At 39.6% G+C, this 19690-nt stretch overlaps 1 protein-coding gene across 3 annotated transcripts in view; it reads left to right on the top strand.

Moving 5' to 3' along the window:
* ZBBX (zinc finger B-box domain containing) overlaps window positions 1-19201 on the top strand; it is a 55613-nt gene extending 36412 nt beyond the window's left edge. For all 3 annotated transcript variants that reach the window (XR_002438283.1, XR_002438282.1, XR_002438281.1), the window contains 2 exons: window positions 15022-15167; window positions 17013-19201. The gene's annotated coding sequence lies outside the window, so the exon portion shown is untranslated. The remainder of the gene's footprint in view (window positions 1-15021; window positions 15168-17012) is intronic.

Genomic DNA, 19690 nt, shown 5'->3' with positions numbered 1-19690 from the left:
GCAGTTTTTAAGATGACTGGTTCCCTGAGTTGTTTTCTACCTGGTTTATTTTCTCAAGTTTGGGCAGGCAGATGTACAAACAAAAAAGCAAAGACTGTCATTCAAATACATTTGTTTTTATTCAGAGTGATAAATGAAATCTTTTCAAAGATATTACGTACCTGAATACACTTGAAGAGCAGGAAGGCTTCATCTGCTTTCTGTGTGTGAGAGAGGTTGGAAATGCGGATAAGATCTGATCTTGTTTGTATTTAGGTTTTGTGCATCGTTAACTTTGCATTTAACTTTGTCAAGATGCGAGGATGACAGGCGCAATGCTTCTTTAGCTTTATACCTGTGTTAGCAACTGGGAGGAATAATTCTTTGCTGGAATTGCAGACTTAAGCCTGGAGACTTAGCTCTACTCATTTCTGCTGGTGGGAGTGTGCTTTGCTGCTCCTCTATGCTTTCTTATTCTGCATCTTTCATCATTATAAACAGTTGTTCAGTAATTGAGTGCTCAATGTAGTATCTAAAGCTTCCTTCTTTCTCAGTGGTGTTTGGAATGGCTTCTCCTGGACCATTTACAGTTCATTCAATGAACAGGATAGTTTTGAAATGGCTCAAGTTGTCCTTTACTGTTGGCGTACAGTTATGTTCCATTAATCCTTGCTACATAATCAGCAAAGTATTTATTTTACAATGGTTGAATACAAATAATATTTTCTTCTGTGTAGAGTTTCTTCTCATAATGATATGTTTTTAGTTTAGATTATTTTAATGTATTTACCATGGTTGTAGTGGAAAAAAATACAGAAATAATCTCTAAAGAGTTCATGTAAAAAAAAAAAACTACTGTTCTTCATATTTTTCTTGTTTCTGCACAGAAGCTGAAAACTGCAATTTTTAAATATGCATCTAAAGATGTCCGTTGCTAATTTTATCATCTGTAGGATGGACTGAGAAAGTCAACAAACGTTTGGGCTGTACAGTCTCTTGTTAATATGCTTTGGCTTCTGGGATGATTTACTCAGAGGACATACCGAGAGAAGTGTTGCAATATATTTACATAGACAAGAAAAAGCTGTCAGGGAAATTAATATATATGCTGAAAAAAGTACGCAAAAATGTTGAGGTATGTATGTACTTGTTTGAGTTGGTGGCATATGTAAGGATTATTACGTGCATGTGCTTGAAGTGAGGCCTATACGTATGTGTGCTTCAGGTAAGGAAGGTGTGTGCGTGTAAATGTGTATCGCTCCTCAAAAGCTGTAAACGCTCCTCACCTCTCATTCTCGTCTCAAATCCCAGTACACTTCTTCCCTCTCAGTCTCTTAGTTTCTTGCCTGATCACTTGGTTTACTTATTTAATGGTAATTTTGGAGACTTCTGCTTTCTGGCAAAATAGAAAGCAAGAGAATGGATCTCCGTAAATACTAACATTTCCTTTTTTCTAACATTTATTTTAAAGTTATCCTTTGCAGTAGGCCTGCTGATTGAGATTGGAGTTGTTAATTCTCATAACAATGGCAATTGAAAAAGACACAATAAACAATTTCTTGGAAGTGAAATTTAAGTAAATAATTAATCCTCACCTCACCAAGTCCCTGCTCTGTTAGTCTTTCATTATCGAAGCTATTCTTAACTGTTTTTAACTACTTGCCATTTGCCACTTCCCATCAAGTCTGTGAAGTACTCATAAACAGACACGTAGGAAGATTTTTCCTTCCTTTCCAGATGGATTTCTCTTTCAGATATGAATGGGAAATGAAGATTTTATGGTGTATCTGACGGTTAGCATCATTATCTGGTATTTTGGGGGATGAAGAGATCCTGTAAGGTCTCGGTCCCTCCCCCTTAAAGTTTTGGAGAGATCGTGCAGGGAATCAACAAGTAGCACTCGTCAGTCAGATGTTCTCAGTAACGTTTTTGTTAATAAATGATAACTGTGCTTTGTGTTTTGAAAATTGTTTAGAATGAAACAAGAAGGTGTTATACAGCGTTTCTAAGGATTTAGTTTCCTACAAGCTTACGTGCCTACTTTGCGTCATGTCTGGTAGTTTGAACCAGATACAAGACTGTGGGATACCTTCACTAAGGTTTTGCGGTGAATATCTGTATAAATTAAATCCTGCATTAGTATTGAATTTTGCAAATGGCTCTATAAATGGATTTAAGTTCACAGGTAATATAATTTTGAAGGGTCAAACGTATTACGAGAGCCACTCTTCAGATGTGGCCTTTAACTCAAATCACAGTTTTGCACTGTTATTTGTGGATGAATACAGTTGGGAAAATAAGGAATTATTCAAATCACTTCAAGATCGTTAAATATTGATCTTAAATTCCATGAGACAAAGTCGACGTAAAACTGAAACATTTTTATATCTGCTACTCGATATTGAAGGAGGTGTCAAAGTAGTTGGTTTGCCCGCTCGTGCTGTTATATGCTATTTTAGAATCATTCTGCTCCTTGAAAGGCAGAACATGAAATGAAATAGGAGTAATCTGGATAACCAAGACCCACAGAATGTTGTTACTGTGTGGTGGCTTTACTCCTTACCATTGTGTAGGTTGGCCCAACCACTGGTTCGGGTAGGCGCATCTTATTAAAGTTAGTGATAGATCTAATGGCACTAGAACTTGACTAAAATTCCTATGCTAAATGTTTATAAACTCAAGATTACTTCTCAAGTCATCTGCTAAAGAAAGTTACCTATTAAAAGTAGGAAATAACTATGTTCTCCAGGACACTATTTTAAGCAGTAGAAGAAATATTTTTGAAGAACTTTCTCTCTCTACCATTTATTCTCAGTGCACATTAGCAATACACGTTTCTGTTTATCCAGATTATATTTTAAGAGTGCTCTCACTTGAATGAGGCTTGAGGTGATGTATGTATTTCGAAATTGATAACGCACTCCAGTCTGATACTTTCACCCAGTGATTCTGCTCATTTTTTTTTCAACCCAGAACCAGGAATACATTATTCTCTTTGGGAAATATGATTTTCCCGGCCTTGACTGTAATCTTTCAGTCTTCTGCTTGCTTCCTATTCAGTTATTTCCTGCGTAGTTCTAAATCTTATCCATCCTTTACGGTTTGATTGGAGGTCCCGAGAACTTTTTCTGCTTCTGTAGATTTGTATCCTCAAATAGCTCTCTGCCGCTGTCTGCTCCTCAGGTTTTCCTACTTAGCTTTCTTTTTTTCTGCACTGTTCTTCCTTTTTTCCATTTTATCCTCCTACCTTTGATCTGAGCAGCAAATATCCTTATGATATTTACAGGAGGAGTAATATTTGGATAGTTCTTTGTTTGGTATTTCCATTGAAAATATCACAAGCAGTCATGTTTCCATGATATTTCCATTGATATTAACTTGAGAATGACTTTCTTTAATCGGGCTTATGGGACTGATTAAGCTTCACATTCATTACCAGCTTTGCATGTTTGCTTTGTCACTTTTAAAATGATTTGATAAATGAATGGGGAGGAAATAATCACAATCAATTTATTCGTCTTTGTTGTGATTGAACTCCGCAGCTAAGTGTTATTGATCTTCAGGAAGAATATATTGAGAGTTGATTTTCTTCAATATATATAAAATAATTTATCAAATGGTTAGTCTACCTAATTGTTATGTTTATTCCTGGAACAGTTATTTTTCCTTTGATTCTAATTTGAGGAACAAGGATTTCAAAATGGTAAACATTTTTGTAACATTCTGTCTTGTCATCTTATGTTTTCAACCTGTTGTTTTACAATTTATTTTCTGTGTTGCATCTAACCTTTTCCTCTAGTTTTTTGATATATAGATTTTTTACCAATGGGTAAAATTTCCTTTTTTTTTTGTTGATCTGTCACAATTTTTGACAAAATTAAGTGTGGGGAATCTACCAGTCTACTTTCTAAGTTCAAGGAAGCTAAGAATTTTTGATTTTATGAGCAAAAATTTTTTCAAGTAAATTTTGCTTTTATTAATGGCTGAACAACTTTGATCTGTTCAACTTATTTCTGCAGTAAACGTGTTTAAGAGTGGGATAGTTACTCAGTTTTATGGGAAAAGAATTGAGAATAGAGAAGAAGATAAAGATTTGTAGTTGAGCAATAAAAAGGATCAGCATTTAAAAATAATGGTTTGAAGATAAAAAACAAAAGATTGACTCGCAACAAAATGTCAAAAGCATTTCCCCTTTAAAAATTATTAGTCATGTGTGAAACTTGAGAAGAACTCTGAATGTAGGATACCGAGTGTCAGAACAACTCTGAATCTTGCCTGTGTCTAGATGTCTAAGAATATTCAGTGAATCTTCAGCAAGAAAACCTTTGACGGTGTTGTTCATTTTCTGTCTTATGCACATTTATACTGCGAATTTTAGGACTTAATTAAAAAATAAAAGAAAACATGGAAAAAATAGGGAAGTTGCTGTCTTGCTTTAGGGAGAAGGAAATTGCTGTTAAACGTTCAAAATCTAAAGAGGTAGCTAAGAGATCTACTTTAATATAAGATAAACTATGTGTAGATCTAGAAAATGTCTAACTAAAATCTTTTGTTCTTGGAGTTGAGAAATGGGATGAAATAAGTAGATAGACAACAGTGAAAGGATACTGATTTCCCAGGTAGAAGAATATGTTGTCCCAGGTTATTTCTGAAGATGGATGACTTTAGAGTGTGGCTTCTTGGTCTCGTAACTGGCTTATGGTGTGAGGAAGGAGGAGTTACTCAGGAGACGTGGGTTCTGTTCTTTGCATTTTCACAGAATTACTGATTTTCTGCAAGTCATTCATTTATTCTCTGTAGTTAAGTAAAATACCTTCTCTACTTCATAGGAAAATGAATATTAATCAATTAATGATAGAGGGGTGACAGGAGTAATGCTGGCTGTGCAACTGTTTAGCTAAATTGATGCTTTAGGACGCGCATTTGCATAAAACTATACTTGAAAATTAGTTTGAACCAGCCATGCAGCCTCTTTTAGACTCTGGTTAATATCTTCCCTTAATTTGCACCTGACATCCGCTACAGACACAAATGGGTTCGAAGTTGGGTGAAGTATCACCCAGTTGAAATGTAAAATGCATCTGACTGTAGCAGGTGCTCAGAGAAATTACAAAACCAACAGTGAATCAGAATACAGAACCACAGTCTGAAATTTCTGAAGTTCTTCCCATCAATTTTGACAGGTTTTTGATTGCTTGTTTATAAATGCTGGTGTCCTGTGATGCATGGCATCTAGCTAACAACACAGCCCTATTTTTGTCCCCATCTCACCGACACGTGAATTCAAATTATACGGGGCGGGGGGAGGGAAATCAATCAGGAAAAATAAAGTATTTTGCAGTATTCAAATTGTGAAATCTTTTGCAGAAGAGGAATTCCAGTTTTATTTACTTATTTTAAAAGTAGCTTTGGAATTTTGCTTTGACGTTTACCCTGTGTTTTGCAAGCTCCTCAAAATCCTCAGAAGACCGTCAGTTCGTGTGAATACCTGGCCACTGCCAGGAAGGTCCACTTGAAGGAGGCTCCTGAGGAGCAGGGGCACTGCTTTTCCAGAGCAGAGCTGGGAGAAAGTCATTATGTTGTGAGGAGGTGAGGATCTCTTTGAAGCCTGGATATTGGAGGAGCTGTGATGGCTGAGGCTGAAGATCCTCCTTTCTCCGAGGTGCTTCTGCCTCTTCAGCGAGCTGAGAAGATACCAAGCTGGGCAGATGAAAACCCTACCAAAATGACAACTGTTGTGTAGCATGCCTCGATTTCAGTGTCAGAATTTTCCACTGTCACAGAGAATTGTGTAGGCACGGATTAATGAGGCTTAGCTTCCTGTAGGCTTGCATCTAATGGCTACCTGACTTTGGAACGGTGTCTTAATTCTGGCTGCCTTTTCCATTTGGGACTCTAGCATGTGGATTCTTTATATAACCACACAGGAACTTTTTATGCAAAATGTAGTGTCTTTACATCAACATTATGCAATGCTCTTGTATGCTTTTTAATCATTTTCTTTTAATGAGCAGATAATTGCGTTCCTATATATTTAATCTGACAGATTTGACTGAAATTGGCTAATGGTTCCAAAAATTCCGTAGGAACCCACATGCAACCCACAGGCCTTGTTTGCTGAGAAAAGGCAGCCTCAGTAATAGCTTGTGTTATTTTCTGTATATATTTTTTGCTTCTCCTTAACTCAGTCGTGGTGAAGTATGCTCTGACATTTGCTCTTTAAGATGTGTTGCAGTGGCTTAACTTTCTGTTCTGTTTGCATTCTTGCAGTCTTGGATCATTACTGTTGTCACTAGCCAGCATGTAGAATGGTGAAAAATGATACATTCTGTGAATTTCTTCTCAGGTAATCTATCCCAAGCATTTTATTGGCAGCACGATATAATTCTGAATCATAAAAAGCCTGTGAAAGTCATGGGTGCCAGGGATTGGATTTATTCATCGGAAACAGAAATGTTGTTGGCAGGAGGACTGCGTTAAGTGCTCCACCTTTATTGACTAAGCTGTGGCAGCCCCACCAGCTTCATAAAAGCTGTAAACTCACAGGACGTCTTAATTAAAGACCGAGGCAAAACTGTATTTGAGAAAATCGTACAAGTGAATAAGCTGAATATAATGCTTTGACAAAGCACTCTGAATCTGGTTCTTTATCTTTTTCTTCACTCCTGTAGTCTTTGGCTCATCACTTCCCCATTTTGCACTTTGAAAGGATGCCTGCACACAAGGATATTTTCATGCAGTAACTCTGTCGTGGTAGCTTTCTCTTTAAAACATCTGCAGACTCAGTTGCTATGGTAGAATTCTTCCAGTGAAACTGAGGGGATCGAGGTCAGAGGCCATTTAAGGAGCTTACCTCAATAGGAAAATACTTGTAAATGGCTATCTTCAATTTTAAACTTCTGACTGGAAGGATGCCCAGCCAAATATCTTCCAGTGATCAGATTAGCTTACATGAGAATTCCTTTCTACCCAAAAGAAGTGCTGGAAGCCATTCTATAAGCATTTACTTAATCAAAACAGTATTTCAATTAAAAAGTAACACCTTTTTTTTGCCAAAAAATGAGGAAATAGCAAAGCTGAAATTATGTAACATATAATTTAAGAAGGAAAAGCAAAGAACAAAAATATAAAAATCTAGCATTGCGCTGTAACAGGATTTCCTTATCAACCCCTTTCCAGATGCTGTAACTGTCATTTAGGCCATGCCAGCGCCTGGTATCATGCCAACCTAATACAAGTTGGTTCCACTTGTCACCTTTTCAATTTCCCAGCTGGACCCAATTTTAAAGGGCATATTAGCATTATCAAAGTAATCTTTAAGATGTGTACTTGCTTTCTTTTAAATCTGTTTTGTTTCTAAATCATATTAGTGGAAAAAAAAAATGATGAAATGCTAGGAAGATAAAAGGAATGGTTTTTCGTATGATATGAGATCTTACGCTCTCAAACTAAATACATTCTAGTCTCTTTTCAGGAGAATGTGAAATGCTTTATCCCAGACACGACTGCGTAAAATGTTTAAAGAGTGCTATAGAATCCCTCGATGAGCCCAAAATTCAATTAATATATCATCCCAGTTATTAAAATAATGTGTATTAAGTTAAGAAGAAATAACATTTTTGCTAACCTTACTAGAGATCTTAAAGACTCTTGGGTGGAAAATGTTGCGTGGAAGATGAGTAAATACGCACAGAATTATATTTTCTTTAACTCTGTCAAAGACTATGATGTCGGATCATGTCTGTTAAGCCTTTAAGATATTTACTCCACTTGAGCACGGACCTTTATGGTTGGTGACCTCAGCAGGAGGGGTGGCCATCCTCTGGCATTGATTTAGTTGTTGCCCATTGGACTTGCCTCGTGGTTTCCCTGCTGTACACCATGGGTCACAATGGCAGTGCTGTTCAAGGAAGGATTTGCGTGTAGTCTTAAATATTTTCAGAGCATCGCTGAGTTCTTCTCTGTATTTTTCCACCAGATCTAATGATCATACAGGCGATACAAAAGAAGGTAGAGCCTCTGGAAGTGGGTGACTCAAACTGGGTGATTCAGTGTTTGGCTTTGATTTTTTTTTCTTTATTTTCCGTTAGTAGAATTGTTGTTGCAAGTTATTTCACAGGATGTTAAGAGAGCTCTGTGAAATGGCTTATGAGGACGAGACCTTATTTTTCTATTTAAAATTTTACATTCTGAAATAACAGAAAATTATTTCAGAAAATTGAAAAGAAATGTCTGTCTAAAGACCCTGAGTAAAAAAGAATAAGGTTGTATAAATGCCAAAGTAACAGAAGCTATTCTCTGCTTTTCCATCTACTCTATTCCTCTTTCAAATTCCATCCCAAATTAATTTTGTTAGGCTCTTTGTAAGACCTTTTGAAATTGCAGTGGTGGGAAGGCCTTTTTGATAGCGTGGTTCCATTCAGATAATATATTTGCTCTTCTTTCTTCAGTTCTTACTGAGATAATTAATGGAAATCTTTTGGTTGCCCTGAGGCATTTTTAGAGGCATTATTCATAAATATCAAGGCTTGCAGTGTAAAAGAAACTGAAAATAGCACTGCAGAGAGGAAGTGGCATTTGAAAAGAAGTGATGAACAGGTACACTCCGTGCAGCAACCACTAAGAAAATTGTTGCCACCAGAGCAGTTCGGTGAAAGTAAGCGCTGTGAACGTGGCTGGAAAGGAACTAAGTCCTCTGTTTGTTCTTCCCGAGAAGGTGAATGAGATGGTGTTTAAACTAAAGGCTGCTGGAAGAGTGGATGTAACGAGATGGAGGTTACACTGGGGTGAGAAATGTACCTTTTAATTGCGATAAAGTAATCACATAAAATTCAATAGCCTAATAGAAGGTGGAAGGAAAGAAAAGCACCTGCTCCCTTTAAACAGGCGGTAATAAAAAGAAAACTGTGTGCCCCCTAGGTACATCCTGTGCTCTGTGTGTTACTCTGAAGTGCGAGAGGAATGCTGGGGTCATCTGCTGCACGGAAACCTGTTGCCCTGGGCCATAGACTGCGTGCTCTGTACTCTGTTCACCCACTGTCAGTCTCTTTTTCTCTTGTACAAATGAAGGAAACAGATAATTTCCACAGAAATTGCTGGAAAACTTTGGATTTCTTTTTTACCGTTTTGTAAGGTTTTATATTTTAGTCTGTTTTGTATTGACATTCGTGCTGCTATTAATGCAAGACTTGAATCTTTCTCCCTATTTTTCTCATTCTCCTTTATGATCTATTCCCGTGCTTTACAAAGTATTTTCTTCCCCTGACTGTTTCACAGCCAAACAGTGTCCTGGTCTACCTGACCATGCCGCACAGCACAGGATGCTGTGATGCACCTGGAAATGGAGGAGGACCTGTTCAGCTGAGGCAGGTGGCCTCGCTGCTGAATTTCTGACCACGCACTGATCCTCCCATTGCTTTCCTTCAGGCGTTCCCTTATTCCCCTTTTCTGGACATTAATCTCTGATTCTTTCTGAAAGCAGCGCTTTTCTTGGCAAGAAAACAGATCATTGCTTTCTTTACTTTAACCTTTCCTGTCGCTTTCCAGATCATTTAATGGTGTGAAATTTCATTTCATCTGTCTATCCACATACAAAATTATCTAGCTAAAGGCTGCTATTTTTTCTACTCTATTGTGCCATTATCCTTTAAGTGTCTTGCAGTCAGTACTTTTGCCAGTAAAATACTAAGGCTGGTGAATATTAGTGATATTTGATCTTACTTCTACTGACTGAATTTAGAGAAATTGAATTCCTAGAAAATAGGAAATCCCCTGCATATCTCTCCAGCGTTGAGTCACATCTGATCAGAAATACGCAACTTCCCTCACTATTACTTCTTCAAGCATTCTTATGCATTTTAAGTTTTCCCTTTAAAAAGTATGAGAAATGTGAGAGGTGCCACGAGTCAATTAAAGGTTAATGGAAGTGTTTGAAAAAAATATTGCGCAATTATTCATCTTAAATTTACAGATGCAGATTCTGTTCCCCGCAAAGATGGTGCTTCGGCTTAATTAATTTTAATTTATGGAGTGTGGTGGGTAGCACTGCCTGAGTGGGCATATATTTGCTCAGCGATAGTACCTCTTAAATGCCACTCTGGAGGATGGCGATCTGAATGGCTTGGCGTTGTCACCCAACGCAGTTAAAATTGATTTTAATCATATTAATCTAAAGCCCCTCTTGTACTTGTAGAGCGACCATCTTAACCTGCCTAAAAGACCTGAACTATTGTATGTGTTAGTGTATTTGAGCGGTGTGTTATGAGTATGTGCCAATAGACACCACGGAGACAATTTCATTTCGCCTTGATTACATTTGAATACTACTTGTTCTCCTGAGAGCCTGCTTGGGTTGGTTTTATAATATTGCTTGTGTCTGAAACCAGTGGAAGGTGAAACTCGGTGCTGCTGGGAAGGTTGATGCACCCTGTATCTGCCATTAGAGAGCTGCCATTTATTAAATTACGCACAAAGCATTGCGCTGGGAGCAAGCTTTTTCTCCTCAGTTTAGCCCTGCGGTACGTGCTCGTAAATTTCATAGAATGTTTTTCCAAGGTAACCATCAGTCCTGCGTATCAGGCAGCAGAATCTAATTGTATCTGCGGCTTAGTTGTTGCCGATCCACATCACATTACCTGGCATGTAAGCTTTCCTGTAAGTTCCAGAGCCACGTGTGATCCCTCGTGATTTCTACTTCAGCTTCAGAAGGATTTATTCTAGGTATGGGATGATATGAGATGAAACTGAACTGAGCTATCTTTTGAATTACTGAGCAGGAGAGCATTTGAGGGATGTGTGGGTGGGGAAAGGAGACGTTTGTTTGGTGATTCTGAGCATTGCTGTGCCAGAATGTTTAGATTCTGAGATGCGTGGCAGATCATAACATACGCTGAGCATTTGGGTCAATGGAAGTGGCTGCTTTCTTGAAAAGTGGTAGGGGCTGTTGCTTTGTTGTCTTCAGCAGCTGCTGACATACATCAGTGCTGCCCTCTGGGCGGAAGGCTGAGGGCTGTTGCTGTGATTTTGTGCTGAGGGTCAGAACGAGATGAATGAATCGCTCTCTCAAGCTGTGCGTTTTTATGTGCATGCTGGATGAGTGATTTTCTTGTTACTGTCCTTTTAATGTTTATGCTTCCTTTTGCTTCCTCACTGCATAAATAGCAGCAGGTCAAGAGTCAGCAATTGGATCTGCCTCAGCCATCCTCGTGCTTCCTCGCTCTTAAGAGAAGGAGAGCAGGGAGATTTCACGCACAGCTTTGTGAACTCAGGTTTCTGCAGCATGTTGTTAAAACTGCCCGCAGAAAGTGCTTTCAGCGCTGGTTTTGAATGCCTGTGTGCAGCAGGGCCTGGCTCGGAGGGGCCTTCTCAGCCTGCCACAGCCAGCCCAGCTCTCGTTGTCCTTGGGGAATGCGCATAATCCCGGAGCAATGGGAATGCCAGCTTTTCTCCCCAGAACCCTTGCCACATCAACATGTATTTATGGCTATGTGTGTATCTCTGTGCCCAGTGTCAAGGATTGGGTTTACTCTTCGTTGTGTGTGGCCTTCTTGGGAAGCGCTCTGGTGGGTGCTCTCGACTCTTTCTTGATCTGAGGCCTGTAGAAAGTGCTGGGAAGGCTGGAGACGAAAACAAAGGGCGCTCGGCAAACAACAAAACTCTTATGATGGTCAGTGCTAATCACCTGGTACAAAGGGTGTTCTGTTGGTTCAGAGCAGCAGGAAGTGGTGTAAGTTGGCGAGTGCCCTGTTCCCGCACGCAAAAAGAAATTAGCATACGTAATGAAGGAGAGAGTCACCAGAGACTGATTTTTGGAGGCCAGAGAGCAGGAAGAATCTAGGGAAAAGTCCTGGCTTCTCTTTGCAGAACAGCTGTGATAACTGCTGGTGTGGGCAGATGGAACCAAACCCGGGGCAGTAGATGCTGCATCTGAGTCATCGGAATATTTGCAGTGTCATCCAATCTTTTATGTTTCGTAGGTGAAGGGTATGCAGCTCTCTGAGATCCTTACATTAATGCCAATATGTAAATGCAGACTTAAGGCTTTAGCACACGTTCTTTTTCAACACGGATTTTTTTCAAACATCTGACAGAAGCCACTCTTCTTCGATCGTAATATATTTGGTGGTTTTTTTACTCTGTAGGAAAACAGTACAAATAGAGTAATAGTAATGATAGAATTATGGAAAAATAATAGTAAAATTTTGCATTTCTACACCAAATAAAGTGGCGCCATCCAAAGATGGGCGTTATCCTTTATGCCAGTACACTCCTTATTGAAGTCTGAAGTGTTGCTTTTTGGTCGGCTTGACATTTTTCTAGAAGCAAGGTACTTCAGGTTGGTTTACTCTCCCACCAGATGGCTGACAGAAGTTTTCACCAAAACTCAAGAGTCTTCTCCAAGTATCTTCAGCTGGAAAGACAATGGCTTCTCCCTTTCCTCCTTTCCTTGAGCCCTAGGGGTCTGGAAGTCCTAGAAAAGACCACAGAATACCCATTCTGCAGTCTACAGTGCGGCTGTGGCCTTGTAGAAAAGCATTTGTCAGCTGGGAGAGTAGGTTTTAAAAAAGAATTAAAAAGGCTAGCGCTTCTTTTCTACAACGTTCATCATTAGAATTCTCTGCTGTGGTTTCATCTTGTAAACATTTTAATATGTGGTTATCAGTCTGGATTCTCCAGACTTTTTGGTCTGACTTGTTTTAGCTTATCGCTTACAAAAGGGAAGAATCCAGCTATGAGGGAGAGCCTTGGCATGCTTATCTCACTGAGTATTTTTATAGCTCTATTGGGCTTACGCTCTTTGTATTTTTTGAATAATAGCATCAGGATGGCTGAGTTTGTGCCCCCATTTCTGCCTTTCTCCACTCTGAACCTAATGAATGATATTAAGCTCACAAAGGAGGGCAGATCTGAGGACCCAAAGGCAGTGAGTTCACCAGCTTAGGGGACTCTAATTGTTGCAGTTCAAAATGCTATCATATATCTTGTTACCGCTAATTTGAAGTGGTGGATTTGCTGCTGGCCAGTAGCAAAATGCTTTGGGTCTTGAATAACAGCTTCTTATCTCCAGATTCACAGATGGATTTGTGGATGTCCCATTTCTGATGGTTAGTGTTGAATAGGAAGTTTTGTAAACGATTCTTGGCAGGAGAACTCATTACATGTCTATTGAGATTTATCTCCACAGCTGAGTTTTCCTTTGCTTCTTTTTCCTACCATATAATTAAATGGGTGACCGTCCTATGCAAAAGAAAATGCTTCTATTAAAGATGAAAAGAACTGAGAGTGAAGCCAGCTACACACAGCACTAGGTTTTAAGCCAGCTTCACTTCAGCTTTCAGTAGATATGAAAATGTATATATATGTGACATATTCCTGGTCTGTGACGTTTTCATAAGAGGTATGCTGATTAATATATTGCATTCTTATATCAACCTTTTGGACTGGAAACACGTTCTTTAAAAGGGAAAAATGGTGTCAGTTTCTAACATTAGGTAATGAAAGCATATCTCTTGCTCTGCTGACAACAGTAAATATTTCCTGTTGTCCTCTTTATTGCCATTTTAATGGCAGAACTCCCAAAGCTAACGAGATGCTGCCTTTTACTTTGCAAGAAACTATTCTGAGACGTATTGATTGAAGAACCCTGCTGTATTTGACAAGCTTATTATAATGCTTATATGAATCGTTATCCTCTTTAGGAAGTGTAAATATTTGGAAGTAAGCAAACCAGTCTCTATGTCATTTAAGCAATGTTTCAACCCATAGATGATGTGCCCACATTGTTTTGCTGAGAGGAAACGTTTTAACATGGGGAATTTTTTCTTGGGAGAATGCTTTCTAAATCCTGGTGGAGTCACTGTGGGCATTCCTGGTTTTACTGGAAGAGAGTGAAGTTTTCATGCTGTTTTGGAGCCCTGTTGTTTTGGCTTTCTGTTGTGTTTTTTTTTCTTTTGTTTAAATTTGTGGAGGAGTTTCAAAGTAAGGAAAGCCATCGTGCTGCTCTTCCTGTGACACTTGGCAGCTCTACAGCTTGTCACTGTCTCGTATCCCTCCACAACGGAGTAAAAGAAGTTTGACATTAGGTTCTCTGCAAAGCGTTGCTTACCAAAGATGGCATGCTTTCTATGACCTTATTACTTCTACGTGAATCTTTTTGATAGCCAATGGTATACTCATTCAAAGGTTAGGTACGTTGCCCCCCAGAAATTAACTACTCTAATTAAAAGTAGAGCATTAGCTTTATTTTTTAATATTATCAGTGATGAACACGCTACTTGATAGTCAAAAGATTTAGTTCGTGCTCATCAGAAAACTCAGCTGTGAGTCATATGTGATTTGCCAATAGGTGGCATGAGTGCATTGCTAAGTTGTGCAGGTGTAGGCTGCAAATAAACGCCTATATTTAACTTTGTGAAAATGCTCCAGAAAGCGCCGTCTCTCACATTAGCTATCAACAGTTGCTGTATAGTAAGGACTGGCTGAAACCTGCAGCACCAATGCTGCATGTTGTTGATGATGAAGGATTTTTAGTATGGCAGTGATATGGAACAAAGTGAATGCGTAACGATGAAATGAAAAATAAATGACCTGAAATCATTTGAGAGGTTAAGGCCTCACCACCGCACTGCAGCATGGCAGCTTAAAAAATAATAATGATGCGTTGGCACTTATCCAATTTTCTTATCAATTAGTAAGCATACATTAACGCATGGTCTACTCCTGGAGGGTCTGGCGGTCAAAGCAGTTCCCTGTCCCCATCTGCCGTAGGTATCAGTGCAACGCTGACCCGAAGTCATTTCTTTGACTTTGGCACACCTGCTGCTAGGCTTAGAATGTAGAACTGAGAAAACATTTACAAATAACATAAGCAGAATGAAATACCTGTTTGTTCTATTTTATTTTATTTTTTTCAGAAATTCCCGAGTGTTTTCTGGCTGTGATTTATCCAGACTGGATAACTTTCTAAGTATGAATTATGAGTTGAAGAGCAACTCCGAGCCTGCACAAATTCTCATTTGAAATTCTTCACCCTCTATTATGCAGGCGGTCAATTAGATGATCAGAGCTATCTGTCTGCCTTTGAAGCCTACAAATTGATTTGTGGTGTAAGAATGTGGACAAAGTGTTTGGGAAGTGCCCCTGTAATGATTTTGATCCTTGCCCAGCTGCTCCATCTCCTCACAGATCAGGTAATTATCTTTCATTTGTTGATTCAAATGGTGTGAGTGGGAAAGGGATACTTTGTGAGTCGAAAGAGGTGTGAGTACCTCGTAGCCTACGTTAGTCGTATTTACAAGCTAGCAACATCCACTCTTTTAAACATACAGAATATCCTTCTTGGAATATCAGGATAGGATTCAACTTTTCACAGTACTTTCTTAGACTTGATCGTAGAGGATAGGCATTTAGGCACTAATGGAGATTTTACTTTTAATAACGTTTTTAGGAAGCAGGGTCTAGAGTTCTGCTGCTTTGCATGAGAGCCGCCTTATCCATTCTCTGTAGTCACAGAGTGAAGTCCATCAGTTACTTGCGGGCTGCTGAAGAGTGGGAGGACTTGGCTTGGATGGGACTAAGCTAACGTTTAAAGCTAAGGCGTGGATCTGTGTTAGTTATGCAACGCAGAGAAGCTGGATGTTTGTGTTCTCAATTGCATTTTCCTGTGCCTTTAGGGATGGGCATGACACTGCAGAGGAAAGATGTTGCTTAGGTGTTTCCTTTCCCTCCCTTCCCCTTGTTTCCATCGCTTAGCTCAGATCCCAGTCTAAAGTTCTCCAAATAATTGGTGTCCGTCAGTCTGAAAAAAATGACTTGGGCATACATCATTTCTTAATGTTTGCTACTGCTTTGCTTTGAGTTTGTTGCCAAAACCGAGAATGATGGCCAAGAAACGTAGCATCTGAAAATCTGCTTTCTACAAAGGGTGAAAGCGCGAGACAAAGGAACATAAATGTTAGCATTAATAGTCAGTGTGGTTATGACAGCTTGCGTGAGTTTGAGTTGGGAGGTGTATTCCAAATACGCTAATTCCTACTCTTTGCTTTTGTGTGGCATTAATTTTTGACCCCGTTAATCACAGGGCAATGACCACCACTTATATTCTCACCTCTATCTTTGGACTTTCAAAAGAGAATGAGATGCTGCTTTAAACACAGGTGGTAACAGCATTGTGGGTACTTCTCATCCAAGTGTCGCTAATATCAGAGCAGACAGAACAGAAAACAGTGCCAGTAAGGAATTCAGAAACATGTCCTTAATACAGACGAGATTACAGTCTACGTGTGATAGAAATAATAGCTCTACAAAAAAATAAAAATACAAATTGCCATCATTCGTCTCAGAGGGATGCTCATTTCTGAAGTGCTGAGTTGGACTTTTTCTATTTTTGATTGGTTTAAAATGAGGATCTTTAGAGATGGTTTTGAAAAGAAAGTGTTCATGAAGTTTTCAGACAAAAATCATTAAAACTGCAATAAAAAATTTGCTGGAGATCATTATTTTGGGCATATTGTCTGTATGTAGTGTTAAAGCCCACAGCCTTTGCTCTCTTACCCCTAAAACCTTAGCAGCAAGGGGCAAGATAGCAAAGAATTAGATAATTATTCTAAGCACTGTTTTCCCTCATGTACCATTCAGAATGAACACGGATGAGACACAGGGTGGTTCAGTTTTGACATATGAAGGATGTATTCTTGTAATTGTTCGGTTTCTGTCCTTGGAGACTGTTTCTGGCTGTGCTTTATTTTCTTTTTCATAAATTGATTTTAGCTGTAGGACACATGGTTTCCACAGGTAGGAGGCTCAATCTGAGAGCTCTATAATCCATAGAATCCCTATTTTCTTCATGACAAAGAAGCTAATGTGACTTGAGCTTAAAAAGTGTTAGTTAAATTGTACGCTGACAGCTCTATAATAGTAGCATCTGTTTATGAGGAGCCAAAATGTAATATATTCATTGTATGGAGGACAATTCAGACTGCTGGCGAAAATGTATTGAGCTTCCTCAGTGGAATGAAACTTGTTGTTCTTCATAGGTGCTGTGCTTCAACCTGGCAGGCATCTCAGCGCCGTGCAGCTGTTGGCTCACCTCCTGCCTCCTGTGGGACCGGTTGGGGAATGGAGAAGAAAAATGCAAGAACTCATGGGCTGAGAAAAGGGCCCTTCAATAACTTATTTCTCTTCTGCCTTCAGAACTGGGACCTCACTGCTATGCTGAGGAATCTGTCTGGCTTTATGTGATATGTAAAGCATGGGAAGAAACTGAGGACCTTCTGATTCCCATCTAGTGAGAAGTAAGGCAGTAGATCTGAGCATAATGGCAAGCTGCTGCCAGCGGTGCCAGAAACGACACATTTATATTTCGAACCTTTCCATCAGCTTTTTTTTAATGTGAAATTAACGTCACTTCGTGCCATAGGAGAAGGAATATTTTAAACACTGGTTTCTATTCCCTAAATATACTAAAATTTTGTGCTGATACAATTTCCTGGCCCTCTTGCAATTGGCTTACTTTCGCTGTGTGTGGGCTTGGCTGTAAAACAGATCCAGGTCCCTGCCTGTTGCATCAGTGACTTCAGCAGCTGATTTGTGTCTGCTGGTACCACCGGAATCCCTGGCCCATGGGCCAGACCCATTCATTCGGTGGAAAAACACTGGCATGAGCCCCACAGTGCTTGTTTGGCCAGCAGACGTTCAAGGCAATAGTAGGATATAGCCAAAAAATGTATGATTGGGTGAGGAAAACTGTCCACCCCAAGTCCTCTCTGACAGTCGTGTTCCTCAGAAGGACGATGCTCGGATGGGAAGCAGCTCCCTGCAGCCAAGCAGAGGCATAACATGACCTGCTGCTTGAAAACAAAGCAAAGCAGGGGTTTTATTTGTCTCGGCTAAGCCTCCTGCTGCAAATTTATAGGCTTTTTAACTCGCTGTGCTACTTGTCAGTCTCTGAACAGATGCACAGCCTTCAGGCTCTCGGAGCTTGCCAGCAACTGGCGTCCTGCTGGGAGCGGTGGGAGGACTTGCAGCGCGAAGCAGGGCAACCTAATAATAGCACAGGAATACACTGAAACCAGTGCTTGCGCAAAGCAGTGGAGAAGTGTAACCTGTAGTTTGGCTTTTTTTTATCTCCCAGCCAGCTGAAGAATGCACAGTGAAAACCCGTGGGCCGTTGACTTGAGCACAGCTTGGCAGCAGGATGCTGAGAGCCTTGGCCAGGATAACCAGATGTTTGAATTTCCCCAGTGCTGAAAGAAGCCATGGATATGTAAAAATAAACTTGTCTAAGTTGACATGCATCTCAGGCTGTTCAAAATTTGCGGGGTCTCATTTGCTGTTTGAGTGAAAGCAGGGACTGTAGGTTTTGTAGTTCTTTACCTTACGGGTTCCTAAGGACCCAACCCAGCTGACCTCTCATAAGCCATGAGTGATTTAAATGAATGAATGAGATGAGGTTGATGGATACATTTCTGTCTGAACTGAGGGAGAAAATGTCCTGTCTGCTGTGATGAAGAGGGAAAAAAAATGGTTATTGAAAAAAAAAAAGGTTTGGGAAGAATCACACTGAGATGATGTCCAAAAATTCCTCCTGTACTTACTGGTTTTCCAAGAGAGCCAACTCTGTATGGAGATATCCAGAAAAGAGTGCTCGAAGTTAATTTCAGACCTTTTGGGAGCTATGAACTGATTAAAATTGATAGGGAAAATGGTCTTTTTAGGCCAGTGAAAAAGTACATGGTGACCCCGATGTTACTCGTGTACGTGCACATCTCCTCTTTGGGGGTGAGGTCTTCTGAGGGTCTCCACCAGCACCCAGGTGCTGCTTTCACAAAGAAATCTGGTACTTAAAATGCTGCTAACAACATTATTGCAGCGTTCTCTCGGTGCAGAGAATATGGTTTGATTAAAAATATCAATACGCTTGCGAGGGGAATAAAACAATACTCACTTTGGTGTTTTCAAGGCCAATTAATTTTTTAATTAACAGAAGTATGCTTGAAAACGTAAAACACTCATTTCTGGAAATTGGGCCGTTTCCAGTTGTTGCTGGATTTTTCTGGTAAGCTGTATTTTTTCAAGTAGAAAATGAAATTTTCCTGCAGGAAGATAAATCGCTTAACTTCCATGTAAGTCTTTAAACTAATTCTTTTGTCTTCGGGTTTTGTTGTATTTTATTGTGTTTATGTGGGCGCGAGACCTACTGTTATGATTAAAAGAGTATAATAAATTTGCAGTGCGGTTTCATTACAGTTGTCAGTGCTTGCTTCAAATTAACTTATAGCTTCCATCCATTTCTTAAGCATTTCTCCTATTCTTCTATTTCTCATGTTTTTAGTGTCGTATTTACTGAATCATCTTTATGGCGCTGCGATTAAGGATTCATTGTGGTTTACGCTGTACATCGAGTTATTCAGGAGTTCATAACTCAGTCTCTTTAATTTCAGTCATGCTGGAACTTGGCCTATAAGTTGTCACTTCGAATGCAAATTGTTTTTTCTTGGTTTTTTTTTCATTTTGTTTCTAGTGTCTTCAATTGATTAAGCCTTTTCAAACTGCGAGGATGGAGAAACCCCAAAAGCGTCAAATCAACGAAGTCTGTAGGCGGCAAGAATCCACAACCCTGACAAAAGTTTTTAAACTCCGAACAATTGAATTCAAACCCGCGATCTGTGCCCCAGCTGGGACGCTGCCTGTCTCCAGAAATGCCCCTTTTCTT

This window comes from Numida meleagris, chromosome 4, assembly GCF_002078875.1.
Source record: "Numida meleagris isolate 19003 breed g44 Domestic line chromosome 4, NumMel1.0, whole genome shotgun sequence".
Classification (NCBI taxonomy): Eukaryota; Metazoa; Chordata; class Aves; order Galliformes; family Numididae; genus Numida; species Numida meleagris.
This window is presented reverse-complemented; position numbering and strand designations above follow the sequence as displayed.